Below are 13,521 nucleotides of genomic sequence, written 5' to 3'. Positions count from 1 at the left end.
GATGTTGAGCTCCCAGCTTCGCGCCAGCACTGTCATTCACCGTGATCATGGATGATCATCCCCAATCAGTACCCCGTTCCTGCCTTCTCCCCATACCCCTTGACTCCGCTATCTTTAAGAGATCTATCTAAACCTTCCGTGGTTAGTCTGATAACCAGTTAAGTTGCATATTCTTGCTATTGAGGGCGTGCAGCGTAGGTTTACTAGGTTAATTCCCGGAATGGCTGGACTATCATATGTTGAAAGACCGGAGCGACTAGGCTTGTATACAGTGGAATTTAGAAGGATGAGAGGAGATTTTATCGAAACGTATAAGATTATTAAGGGGTTGGACACGTTAGAGGCAGGAAACATGTTCCCAATGTTGGGGGAGTCCAGAACAAGGGGCCACAGTTTAAGAATAAGGGGTAGGCCATTTAGAACTGAGATGAGGAAAAACTTTTTCAGTCAGAGAGTTGTGAATCTGTGGAATTCTCTGCCTCAGAAGGCAGTGGAGGCCAATTCTCTGAATGCATTCAAGAGAGAGGTAGATAGAGCTCTTAAGGATAGCGGAGTCAGGGGGTATGGGGAGAAGGCAGGAACGGGGTACTGATTGAGAATGATCAGCCATGATCACATTGAATGGCGGTGCTGGCTCGAAGGGCCGAATGGCCTCCTCCTGCACCTATTGTCTATTGTAACACTGAAAGCTCGTCGTTATTATGTAGTGAAGGTAAATTGAACTAAATTACAATGCGGGAGTGGCCATTTGTCGGGCTCAGTGAGGCGCTCCGTTTGAGATAATCCTGCAGAAAGTCTGGAAGCAAACTGTGAAAGGAAAATCAAGGTCACGGCTGATGGCACCCTCGCTGGCAGATCCAGACGGGCAGTGCAATTAAACGGCAGGTGGCTAAGTACTGCAACTGGCACAATGTGGGCTGTAGAACAAGCACCAAACAGTGTCCTGGCAGGCAGAGTATCTCCACCACCTTAAGTCATGTTTGCCCCTTCAAATTCACCCAACATAAAGGTGCACGACCACTGGTAAATCCCCTGTTCCAATTGTCCTGATGATCCTAAGGAATGAAGATTGACACAAAATGCTGGAGGTAACTCAGCGGGACAGGCAGCATCTCTGGATAGAAGGAACGGGTGACGTTTCGGGTCAGACCCTCCTTCAGACTGAGTCTGAAGACTGAGTCATTCAGTCTGAAGAAGGGTCTCGACCTGAAACGTCACCCATTCCTTCTCTCCAGAGATGCTGCCTGACCCGCTGAGTTACTCCACCTTTTTGTGTCTATCTTCGGTGTAAACCAGCACCTGCAGTTCCTTCATACACGTTCCTAAGGAGTGGCTGTGCCAGGGGTACAAAGCTTCTGTTCACTGAGGAGTACTGGAGTACTGGAGTACTGTGTGCAGTTTTGGTCTCCAAATTTTATGGAAGGATATTCTTGCTATTGAGGGCGTGTAGCGTAGGTTTACTAGGTTAATTCCCGGTATGGCGGGACTGTCATATGTTGAAAGACTGGAGCGACTAGGTTGTATACACTGGAATTTAGAAGGATGACAGGGGATCTTATCGAAACGTATAAAATTATTAAGGGGTTGGACACGTTAGAGGCAGGAAACATGTTCCCAATGTTGGGGGAGTCCAGAACCAGGGGCCACAGTTTAAGAATAAGGGGTAGGCCATTTAGAACAGAGATGAGGAAAAACTTTTTTAGTCAGAGAGTTGTGAATCTGTGGAATTCTCTGCCTCAGAGGGCAGTGGAGGCCAATTCTCTGAATACATTCAAGAGAGAGCTAGATAGAGCTCTTAAGGATAGCGGAGTCAGGGGGTCTGGGGAGAAGGCAGGAACGGGGTACTGATTGAGAATGATCAGCCATGATCACATTGAATGGCGGTGCTGGCTCGAAGGGCCGAATGGCCTTCTCCTGCACCTATTTTCTATTGTCTATTGTCTATTGAGGCAGAGACCAGATAAAAGCAGAATCAGAACATTACAGCAAGTGTTAAAATGTTGCTAAATATAATACCAAGTCATACTTTAATCACTGTGATAAATGATACCATTCCTTGACGTTTTGAACTTATCTAGAAAGCCAGGTGTGAGACATTGTTAAGAATAGCATGGGACAATTTTAATACAGAAACTGCCAAATGATTTGGGCTTCAATTTCAATGACAAAATTAAATGAGGTACTAAATGGACTGAAATCTGGCATAATGGTTCTCAGGGCACCTTATAGATGTGTTCGAGTCACTGTACACCTGTTTATTAACTGTAGCTAATCAGAAAGTCCTCTCCCATTTGTCTAACGTGTGGTTGGACGGAGACGGATGGGACAGACATTTGACAAATGGCCTGGAGAAGCAATTCCATTTGCTGCTTTGGAACGTTGCAGTTCCAGTCCTGGGCAGTTTGTGACCCTGCTTGCCCCATGACACCTTCTTATAATGGAGTTCCACATCCTGCACCGCAACCAGCAACACCTGCACGTGCATCGACTATTAACCTCGACTTTGAGTGAAGCAGAAACATGCTTCACATTCAGTTGTTGCAGAAGACAGGAATAGCAGGGCTCATTTTAGTCCTGCTCCCCACCGTCACTCTCTGATGAAAACGGGCAGCATGGTGGCGCAGCGGCAGAGTTGCCAGCCTCACAGTGCCGGAGACCCGGGTTCGATCCTGACCACAGGTGCTGTCTGTACTGAGTTTGATCGTACACCCCGCGACCTGCGTGGGTTTTTTCCGGGATCTCCTGTTTCCTCCCACACTCTAAAGATGTTCAGATTTGAAAGTTAATTGGCGTGGTTTAATAGTAAATTGTCACTGGTGTGTGTAGAATACTGTTAGTGTGCGGGGATCGCTGGTCGGCACGGACTCGGTGGGCCGAAGGGCCTGTTGCCGCGCTGTATCTCTAAACTAAACCAAACTAAACAAGACCTACTGAAACGACTGCAGCAGCTTTAACAGGTGCATTACTGCCGTTTTAATCACTGGCTTGAATTTTACCAGGTCTTCTTAAGGAGACACGGTCACGCGGCAGAGTCTGACTTTGCATTCGCAGATTAGCAGATTGGGGTTTGGCTGGAATTTTAACCTGGGTGAGGAATTCACAGTGCTCGGGAAAATGAGTATGCTTATTGTTTTTGTTTGGATATCCTTGTAGCTGGAGGGATCCTTTGAACCCATGAGGAAATCTTGTCCCTTCTCTGCACAACCTTCACTTGTCTGACTACAGTACCTTTCAAGACGTACAGGTATGTAGGTTAATTGGCTGGGTAAATGTAAAAATTGTCCCTAGTGGGTGTAGGATAGTGTTAATGTACGGGGATCACTGGGCGGCACGGACTTGGAGGGCCGAAAAGGCCTGTTTCCGGCTGTAGATATATGATATGATATGATAACACCACTTGACCTTCTTCTCTCAGTTTAGGCAATCTACCTATGTGGTTCCTGACGTAACCTACGGGACTAAAGAGTGGGAACCGTTTACATTTCCAAAGATGGGGCGGAGATTCCTGATGATAGTTTGTGATGGGTGTGCCCCTTCCACCATTTGATTGATTGATTGAAAGATACAGCCTGGAAACAGGCCCTTCGGCCCACCGAGTCCACGCCGGCCATCGATCATTGGTTCACACTATGTTATCCCACTGTCGCACCCACTCCCTGCACGCTGGGGGCAATTTACAGAGGCCAATTAACCTACAAACCCGCACATCTTCGGGGTGTGGGGGGAAACGAGCACCCGAAGGAAACCCATGTGGTCACAGGAAGAACGTGCAGTCTCCACACAGACAGCACCTAAGGTCAGGATTGAACCTGGGTCTCTGGTGCTTTGATGCAGCAGCTCGATGAGCTGTGCCATTGTGCTGCCCTCCAATTTACGCATGAACTTTTATGTCTTGCCAGTTCATGACCTCAAGATTCTCAATACCATTCCGAATGCTCTTTCCTGACTTTGAGTGGCCACGTTGTAGCAATTCCCAGGGGGGGTCACACTTTTTCAAGTGTGCTTTAAGGTGTCAGAGGTTATGGGGAGAAGGCAGGAGAATGGGGTTAGGAGGGAGAGATAGATCGGCCATGATGGAATGGTGGAGTAGACTTGATGGGCCGAATGGCCTGATTCTGCTCCTATCACTTTATGATCTTATGAAGATTCACCTGCAGATTTCAATTCAGCCACTGACCTTGGTTTTGGAGCAAAGTCTTTGCAGGTTGAATTGTTTCCCATCAGTTCCAAACTCCTGTGTGAAGATCTTTGAAAGCAAGATGGTCAGAAAGATTGAAAAAATGCATTAGGGCAAAAACATATTGGCTTCGTTTCACAACAGTGGGTGGCACAGTGGCAAAGCTGGTCGAGCTGCTGCCTCACAGCACCAGATTAATCAATCAATCAATCAGAGAAGATAGACACAAAATGCTGGAGTAACTCAGCGGGACAGGCAGCATCTCTGGAGAGAAGCAATGGGTGACGTTCCGGGTCGAGACCCTTTCATCAACAAGAAGCAGTCTTTCCTGAGAATGCATGAAGTCATGAATCAAATGTAAGGTGGAGATGAATTTTATCGACTGACGTTTCTGAGGGGGGGATTCTACAGAACCATCCTGTTTATGGAACTCAAGGCTGGAGATGTCACATTTTACAGTCCATTCCATCCCCAGCTCTTCATTTGGCGATGTCATTCAGTGAAGTTCGTCCATTGTGCTTATAGAGTCATAGAGTGATACAGTGTGGAAACAGGCCCTTTGGCCCAACTTGCCCACACCGGCCAACAGGTCCCAGCTACACGAGTCCCACCTGCCTGCGCTTGGTCCATATCCCTCCAGACGTGCCCTATCCATGTATCTGTCTAACTGTTTCTAAAATGTTAGGATAGTCCCAGCCTCAACTACCTCCTCTGGACACCCACTACCCTTTGTGTGAAAAAGTTACCCCTCAGATTCCTATCACATCTTTTCCCCTTCTCCTTGAACCTATGTCCTATGGTCCTCGATTCCCCTACTCTGAGCAAGAGATTCTGTGCGTCAACCCGATCTGTCCCTCTCATGATTTTATACACCTTTATAAGATCACCCCTCATCCTCCTGTGCTCCAATGAATAGAGACCCAGGAGTAGGAGTAGGCCAATTGGCTTCTGATTCCTGGTCCACCATTCAATTTCATGGCTGATCTTTTGCCTCAGCACCACCTTAGCCTCACTAACCACAACCCCATTATTCTCTTGATTTCTGGCAATCTACAGATCTCACAGACAATAGTGAAAGGCCTGGATAGAATAGATGTAGAGAGAATGTTTCCACCAGTGGGAGAGTCTAGGACCAGAGGTCATAGCGTCAAGAATTAAAAACTGTTCCTGTAGGAAGGAGATGAGAAGGAATTTCTTTAGCCAGAGGGTGGTGAATCTGTGGAATTCATTGCCATGGAAGTTTGTGGAGGCCAAGTCAATGGACATTTTTAAGGCAGAGATAGATAGATTCTTGATTAGTATGCATATCAGGGGTTATGGGGAGAAGGCAGGAAGTGGGGTTGAGAGGGAAAGATAGATCAGCCAGGACTGAATGGCAGAGTAGACCTGATGGGCTGAATGGTCTAAATCTGCTCCTATTGCTTATGAACACACTAAAATGACTGCAGCAGAATAGGCCTCCTAGCCTCCCAAGCCTGCCCTATTATTCAATATGATCACGACCCAATCACTCTGGGTCTCAGTTTGATCTCTATAAGTCTCCATAGCCCTCAATCCCCCAGACTTAAAAATAAATTGCCTCCACTTTAAACGCTTCTATTGATATAGGCTTCATAGGGTTGGAGAATTACAGTGATTATTCTGCAAGAGGAAATTTCTACATAGCTTGGTTTAAAATGAGCATCCCCTTTGTGTTAGACTGTCCCTTTGTTCCTGATTATCCCATCAGTGAAAAGATTTCAACAACTACCCTGTCATGGTCTCTTAGGATCTTTTATGCTTCGATTAAATCACCCCTCATTCTTCTGAACTCCAAAGAATGCAGACTTCTGGTTGAATATACTCAGCAAAAGATTTTGTACTGTTGTCATGTAACCTATCTGTTTTACTATCTGTACTATTAAGTGTCTGACCTATTTAAGGAGTGTGTTTCATTACAGTGCAACTTATGTTGGAAGAAGACATGCCGTGAGCAATTACTCATTACACTGGGGTTCATATCATTTTTCTTTTTCTGTATATATTAATCATTTAGGGTGGCACGGTGGTGCAGCGGTAGAGTTGCTGCCTTACAGCGCTTAGAGCACCAGAGACCCGGGTTCGATCCTGACCACGTGCGCTGTCTGTACGGAGTTTGTACGTTCTCCCCGTGACCGTGTGGGCTTTCTCCGAGATCTTCGGTTTCCTCCCACACTCCAACGGCACGCAGGTTGGTAGGTTAATTGGCTTGATGTAAATATAAATTGGCCCTAGTGTGTGTAGGATAGAGTTAACGTGCGGGGATCACTGGTCGGCGTGGACTCGGTGGGCCGAAGGGCCTTTTTCTGCACTGAACTCAACTAAACTAAATTTAAGGACTATTTGGATGCATTCTTACAATACGTTGAGTGTGATAAAATGAAACTGTTCTACACCTTTGTTTCGACCACTGACATTCCAAAAATATTTAGACTTAGCTGTATTTGTGATATTTTTTTGTGTAAATGGCAAGATTGAGAATTAGAGCATCAGAGAACTATGCGCACAAGAATTAAAATTAACCACGCCTACAAAAATAATAATGCTGAGAAATATCTGATGGACTGATTGCTTAATGGTGTTACGAGTATGATGACATGGAGATCTGTAAACCATCTCCCAAACGATAACCGTAGGCAGGAGAGGTCACTGGAAGCATGGATTTCAGAGAAGATATAATTAAGCATTTATGAGAGGCCGGTGTGGGAATTGAGAGCGTTTACGGCACTCTTCGGAGAATGAGGTACAGCAGATTGTTAAAGCCAAATAAGTGGTGCTGTCCTTCACATTACAGGCAATCAGAAGCTAACACGACTGTGGAAATTAAGTTCAACATTAAGGAATTCTTCCAATATCACAACCGAACAATAGCTCGTAGATAAGCCTGGAATCGTGAAAAGACCACATGTAGGTGAAAACTGAAAACAAAATGAAGGTTCAAGCTCATCCAAGCAGTCCGTAAAAATGAATTACAGATGGTTCTGCTCTATAAAAAAAGACACCAAATGCTGGAGTAACTCAAGGGGTCAGTCAGCATCTGTGTGAAAATGGATAGATGACGTTTTGGGTGGGGACCCTTCTTCAGACTGATTGTGGTGGGAAGGGAGGAAGCTGGAAGAGAAGGGGGGGCGGTGCAATGCCTGGCAAGTGATAGGTGGATACAGGTTGTGGGGTTGGGGAGGGGGGGGGTTAATTGGCAGATAATTAGCCTGAGATGAAAAGACAAAAAAGTATGAGATGAAGACAGAAGAGCCGAGAATTGTGAAACTAGAGGAAGGTGGAAGGGGACGAGGGGGAGGGGGAGGGGGAGGGGGAGGGGGAGGGGGAGGGGAGAAATGGGAGCAAATTCTGGTGACGTACAGAAAGAGAGTGAGGCATGGTGGCGCAGCGGTAGAGGTGCTGCCTTACAGCGCCAGCAACACAAGGGACACAGGTTCGATCCCCACTACTGGTGCTGTCTGCATGGAGTTTGTACGATTTCCCCGTGACCGCATGGGTTTTCTCCAAGATCTTCGGTTTCCTCCCACACTCCAAAGATGTACAGGTTTGTGGGTTAATTGGCTTGGGTTTGTATACTTGGTATAAGTGTAAATTGTCACTAGTATGTGTTGGGTAATGTTAATATGCGGGGATCACTGGTCGGCTTGAACTCGGTGGGCCGAAGGGCCTGTTTCCGCGCTGTATCTCTAAACTAAGCTAAACTAAAATTGGACAATTCATTATTCTACAAATGACCCTGACTCCTTTTTTTCACCCATATCCCTTGTGCTCCACCTGGATTTGCAACCATTTCTCCCCTTCCACCTTCCTCCATCCCCTACCACCTATTTTCCTTCCTCTTGGTTCACAATTCTCACCTCTTCTCTTCTCCATCCAGAGTTACTCCAACACTTTGTGTCTACCTTTGGTAACCCATCCTTTTTCTCCAGAAACGGTGCCTGACCTGCTGAGGTAACTCCAGCACTTAGTGTCTTTGTGTCCCGACCTGTAACGTTACCTATCCATGTTCCCTGGAGTTGCTGCCTGAGTTACTTCAGTAAATTGTATTTTTGTGGTAAACCAGCATCCGCAGTTCCTTGATTTATTCACAAAATGCTGGAGTAACTCAGCAGGTCAGGCAGCATCTCGGGAGAGAAGGAATGGGTGATGTTTCGGGTCGAGACCTTTCTTCAGACTGCAGTTCCTTGTGTCTCCATATTTCACATATTTCAGCTATAACATGTGTCTCCCAACACAAATTGGATACAACATGATCAATGAATTAGGGAATACACCATTTGTATTACATGGGCCTAAATTGGTTTCAATGCGATCTCCATTGGAAACTAGAGAATTACTGTAAACTTACATTTGCAATTGGCAAGCAGAGAAACAGCTGCCTTGGAAAAATATGCTTCCAGGTAACCTCACCACAGAAATCAGACAGCATTGCATTTCAAGAACACATCTGTTACTTTCACCACAGGAGGCCACTGAAATTGATAGCCAATTGCTTCTATTGACACTTGCCTAATGATGCTCTATGAAACATCACACCTGTACCTGATAGTGAATGGACATGGCATGTCACTAGGGTTTCAAGTTTCAGAGAATATGCCACACAGACGGTACATAGGTGTACAGTGCACTGTGTTTACATATTCTGTCGTACTGCTGCAAGTAAGAATTTACTTGTTCTATCTGGGATATATGACAATCAAACACTTTTGACTCTTGAACGTTGCACCTGGGTCTCCGACACAATGAGACAGCAACTCCACCAACAGTGGCACTAGGAAACACCTCTGCCTTTTTTTAACCTCATGAAATGATCTCAGTCACCATGGGGATGAGGATGTTTCTGGAAAATAAAAGCTCCTGTTGTGAGTTGTTTAAATGTTTACTTCCATTCACAACCTGATGTGACAGGAATGGATAGGACAGGTTTAGAGGGGTGTGGGCCTAACGCCGGCAACTGGGACTAGTGTAGATGGGACATGTTGGCCGGTGTGGGCAAGTTGGGCTGAAGGGGCTGTTTCACACTGTCCCACTCTATGCCTCTATGACTATGACTAGGACGGCAGGGCCTTGTTTTAACCATTGATAATGAGATCCCTTGGTACGCAGGTTATGTTGCCTCTGTATTATCAGGCTTATCCCTTGCTGATGCTTCACAAGTTAGCATCTCTATTTTATGGTTATGCATCGTGCTATTCCTTCTGCATTATTCTGTGCTTCTCATGGAACCAGTTTCCGTCTCTGGGCTCTCTGCTAATGTTTGAGTGAAATAATTTGAGTAATAATTGAGTGAAATATATCATAGGCCATGCCAGAGGGCGGCACAGTGATGCAGCAGCAGAGTTGCTGCCTTACAGTGCCAGAGACTCAGGTTTGATCCTGATTATGGGTGCTGTCTGTACGGAGTTTGTACGTTCTCCCTGTGACATGCATGGATTTTCTCCGGGAACTCTGGTTTCCTCCCACACACCAAAGACGAACAGGTTTGTAGGTTAATTGGCTTGGTAAAATTGTAAATTATCCCTAGTGTGTGCAGGATAGTGTTAGTGTGTATAAGAAAATAACTGCAGATGCTTGTACAAATCGAAGGTATTTATTCACAAAATGCTGGAGTAACTCAGCAGGTCAGGCAGCATCTCGGGAGAGAAGGAATGGGCGACGTTTCGGGTCGAGACCCTTCTTCAGACTGATGTCAGGGGGGCGGGACAAAGGAAGGATATAGGTGGAGACAGGAAGATAGAGGGAGATCTGGGAAGGAGGAGGGGAAGAGAGGGACAGAGGAACTATCTAAAGTGGGAGAAGTCGATGTTCATACCACTGGGCTGCAAGCTGCCCATGCGAAATATGAGGTGCAGTTCCTCAAATTTCCGGTGGGCCTCACTATGGCACTGGAGGAGGCCCATGACAGAAAGGTCAGACTGGGAATGGGAGGGGGAGTTGAAGTGCTCGGCCACCGGGAGCACTAACATAGTGTTAGTGTGGGGGGATTGCTGGATTGTGGGGACTCGGTGGGCCGAAGGGCCTGTTTTTGCGCTGTATCTCTAAACTAAATTTTTAAAAAGCATCTTGGTCAGCATAGCAGAGTTGGACTGAAGCGTCTGTTTCTGTGCCGTATGACTCTCTGACTCTCAGTAAGAAACATGGCAAACTGTACGAGAAAGGAGGAAACCCTGAGGAAGAAGCTGCATAAGAAGTGGCCCAGGTGGGTCGATTTCTGCAGCAAACCTGCATCGGATCTAAGATCCACGGGGCAGGAGTGTTGAAAGGACGCTCACAAGGAGTTGGGGAAACGGGCCTCCAAACAAAGTCAGGCAATAGTGATTGTCAGTGGCATGGGGCAACTCTGTGACCATGTGGGTTTTCTCCGGGAGCCCCAGTTTCCTCCCACACTCCAAAGACGTCCAGGTTTGTAGGGTTATTGGCTTGCTAAGATTGCAAATTATCCCTAGTATGTGTAGGATAGTGTTAGTGTGCATGGATCGATGGACGGCACGGACTCGGTGGGCCGAAGGGCCTGTATCTCTAAACTAAACTCTGAACTAAGCTAAACTGAGCTAAGCTAACGATGTCACAGATTGTGTTGGAATATAATTACACATTTTGGGAGTTGTCTCTGTCAATGCCACAGTTAAAATCACCTCAAGTGGGTCATGATGAAGCTAACAGCTCAGGCAAAACATGGAATGCCTGTTGAGAATGCATTGTTGATTGAGAAGTAGACGAGGTTCATCCATAATTGCCATGGATTGTAACTCCATGCCTGGGATGAGGAGTACCCTTCCTGAAGGTGACATTTACAACAATCTAATAGTTTCATGTTCACCATGACTGATTCTGCACTCTTTTTCAAAAATCCATACCATTTCAATTAAATTTAATTTGCACAGCTGCTAGGAAGAGATTCCCACTTGTATGTCTGGACCAATGGTCCAGGTTGTTGGATGTGAGCCCAGTAAATTAGCCGCTACACTGCTACATTTCTTCCTCAGAAATGGAAGGGCAAAGTATAATTATGGTTGATCTTCAGATTCACAGGGATGGATAAGCGTGCCGTGCCGGAACGATACTAAACAACCGTGCTTCCTTGATATTGCAGCCCCATTAGGGTGGGAAATCCGGCAACAATAGTGCTAAAATAACGGAAAGTGGCGTTGGTAATAAGTGGATGAAGATTGTTGGCTCCAGTTAGCTGTTTTCTCATTTAGGGGCTTAATTAACAGTGCATGAATTGGTCTGAAACGTCTCGTCCATCTCAGTGTTTCTTCCACATGCAGTCTTTTTTCGATGTTACTCTGATGGCCCCTTCCTCCATCACCACTTTCTTTTTTAAACCGGCATTAAAAGTTTGAAATAATATTGCAGGCGCACGAGTAGAAACATAGAAAATAGGTGCAGGAGTAGGCCATTCGGCCCTTCGAGCCTGCACCGCCATTCAATATGATCATGGCTGATCATCCAGCTCAGTAACCTGTACCTGCCTTCTCTCCATACCCCCTGATCCCTTTAGCCACAAGGGCCACATCTAACTCCCTCTTAAATATAGCCAATGAACTGGCCTCAACTACCTTCTGTGGCAGAGAATTCCACAGACTCACCACTCTCTGTGTGAAGAAATGTTTTCTCATCTCGGTCCTAAAAGTCTTCCCCCTTATCCTTAAGCTGTGACCCCTTGTTCTGGACTCCCCCAACATCGGGAACAATTTTCCCGCATCTAGCCTGTCCAACCCCTTAAGAATTTTATATGTTGCTATAAGATCCCCCCTCAGTCTTCTAAATTCCAGCGAGTACAAGCCCAGTCATTGACTTGGCTGTGGGTGGAACTAAAGCCATTTCCTGCGAGACCACAACCAGCAGCAGAAATACCTCATCCAGCATTGAAAAGCCATGGGAGTTCAAAGCCAGGGCTTGGAACTGAAAGATACACATAGACTCACCTATCGCAGGCTGGCATCCTGACACATTGGCACCTATTATTGTTTACTATCCCGAGCCTTTGGTTAAGTCTATCGCAATTCCGCTCTCCTTGAGGGGCAGAATGAAAATCACGTCAACTGCATAAAGTGTTATCAGCAGAAAAACAACTGCAGCTCCGTTTAAATTATATCTAGTTCATTAATAAAACGGATTATAGCTTGAGCCAAAGTGTGATTTGATAAAGTTTAAGCTGGGTTAAATTCCCAAATTGAAGGAAGAACTCAAGGCATAATTATTTTAAAACCCAGCAAACAGATGTTCTTCTGCCTCTTAAATTAAATACTGACTTGCTGCAGCTGAATATCAACATCATGTGAATTCATTAGTGATTTTATATAATATTTAGCAGTACTGAATATTCTATCGCAGTAAACCAGCTGTGTATTTGTTTTAATACAATGGTTTTTGTAAATTAATTTTCATATTACACACCCACCTGGATTACTTTGAAATAATTGACAAACCTGAATCCATACTGATTAATACGAACTTCCAGGATCAGACCATCTTAACGTCATAATTCCTTGAAAAATATTTACTCTTCTTCAGAAGCCAGCAGCTTTCTCTGATACCTGCAACCCAATTCTTAGCTCAGGCAGATTTGTGCAAATCATCATCTTCGACATCAAAACATGTATTTATCGATATTGTGACCAAACTAGATTGCCCAGTGTTTGATTATATCTTGGGTCAGTTTGCCAGGTGTGAAATGAGGACATAAACAGCTCTTCTTTAGTTAAGTTCTATTCTTGCAATTCCCTGTTTGTGGATAATGATGATGGATTTTCTCTCTATATTTCTTACAGTGCTACACACCATTGTACAGGCTGAGGCAACAAAGAGGCTGTTGAATCGGAAGTTTATCATTTGGCGCCAGGAGTGGACTTCGTGGAAATTGATCTTCAGGCAAGTGTAGTGACCCAACTGCTTCCTCGTTTCTACTTGGAATGTGGTTAACTATCTGGTCATAATATGTAACTACGAGAGAGGCAACATTATCTAAGAGGGAAGGGCAAAGTGGAATCAAAATCTTTAATGAGATCAGAGGTTTGTCCCAGAACGAATTATTTCTGGGAAATGGAGTTAGTTTGCGGGACTAGAGGAAACCATGGTAACTTTCCTTTGAGTTTTCATATTTTATTTTAGTTCAGTTTAGAGACAGTGTGGAAACAGGCCCTTCGGCCCACCGGGTCTGTGCCGCCCTTGGTCACCCGTACACTACACGCCAGGGACAATCTGCTGCAGAAGCCAATTAACCTACAAACCTGTACGTCCTTGGAATGTGGGAGGAAACCGGGGCACTTGGAGGCAACCCATGGGGTCACAGGGAGAACGTACAAACTCTGTACAGATAC

The 13,521-nt window shown here is 45.4% G+C and overlaps 1 long non-coding RNA gene across 1 annotated transcript in view; it reads left to right on the top strand.

Moving 5' to 3' along the window:
• Positions 1-13,100, top strand: part of LOC144596326 (uncharacterized) — a 167,402-nt gene extending 154,302 nt beyond the window's left edge. The window contains exon 3 of the long non-coding RNA XR_013547586.1: positions 12,973-13,100. This is a non-coding gene — a long non-coding RNA (uncharacterized LOC144596326). The remainder of the gene's footprint in view (positions 1-12,972) is intronic.
• Positions 13,101-13,521: the final 421 nt, after the last annotated feature.

Source organism: Rhinoraja longicauda, chromosome 8, assembly GCF_053455715.1.
Source record: "Rhinoraja longicauda isolate Sanriku21f chromosome 8, sRhiLon1.1, whole genome shotgun sequence".
Lineage (NCBI taxonomy): Eukaryota > Metazoa > Chordata > Chondrichthyes > Rajiformes > Arhynchobatidae > Rhinoraja > Rhinoraja longicauda.
Note: the sequence above shows the minus strand (reverse complement) of the source record. Positions and strands in the feature narration are given on the sequence as shown.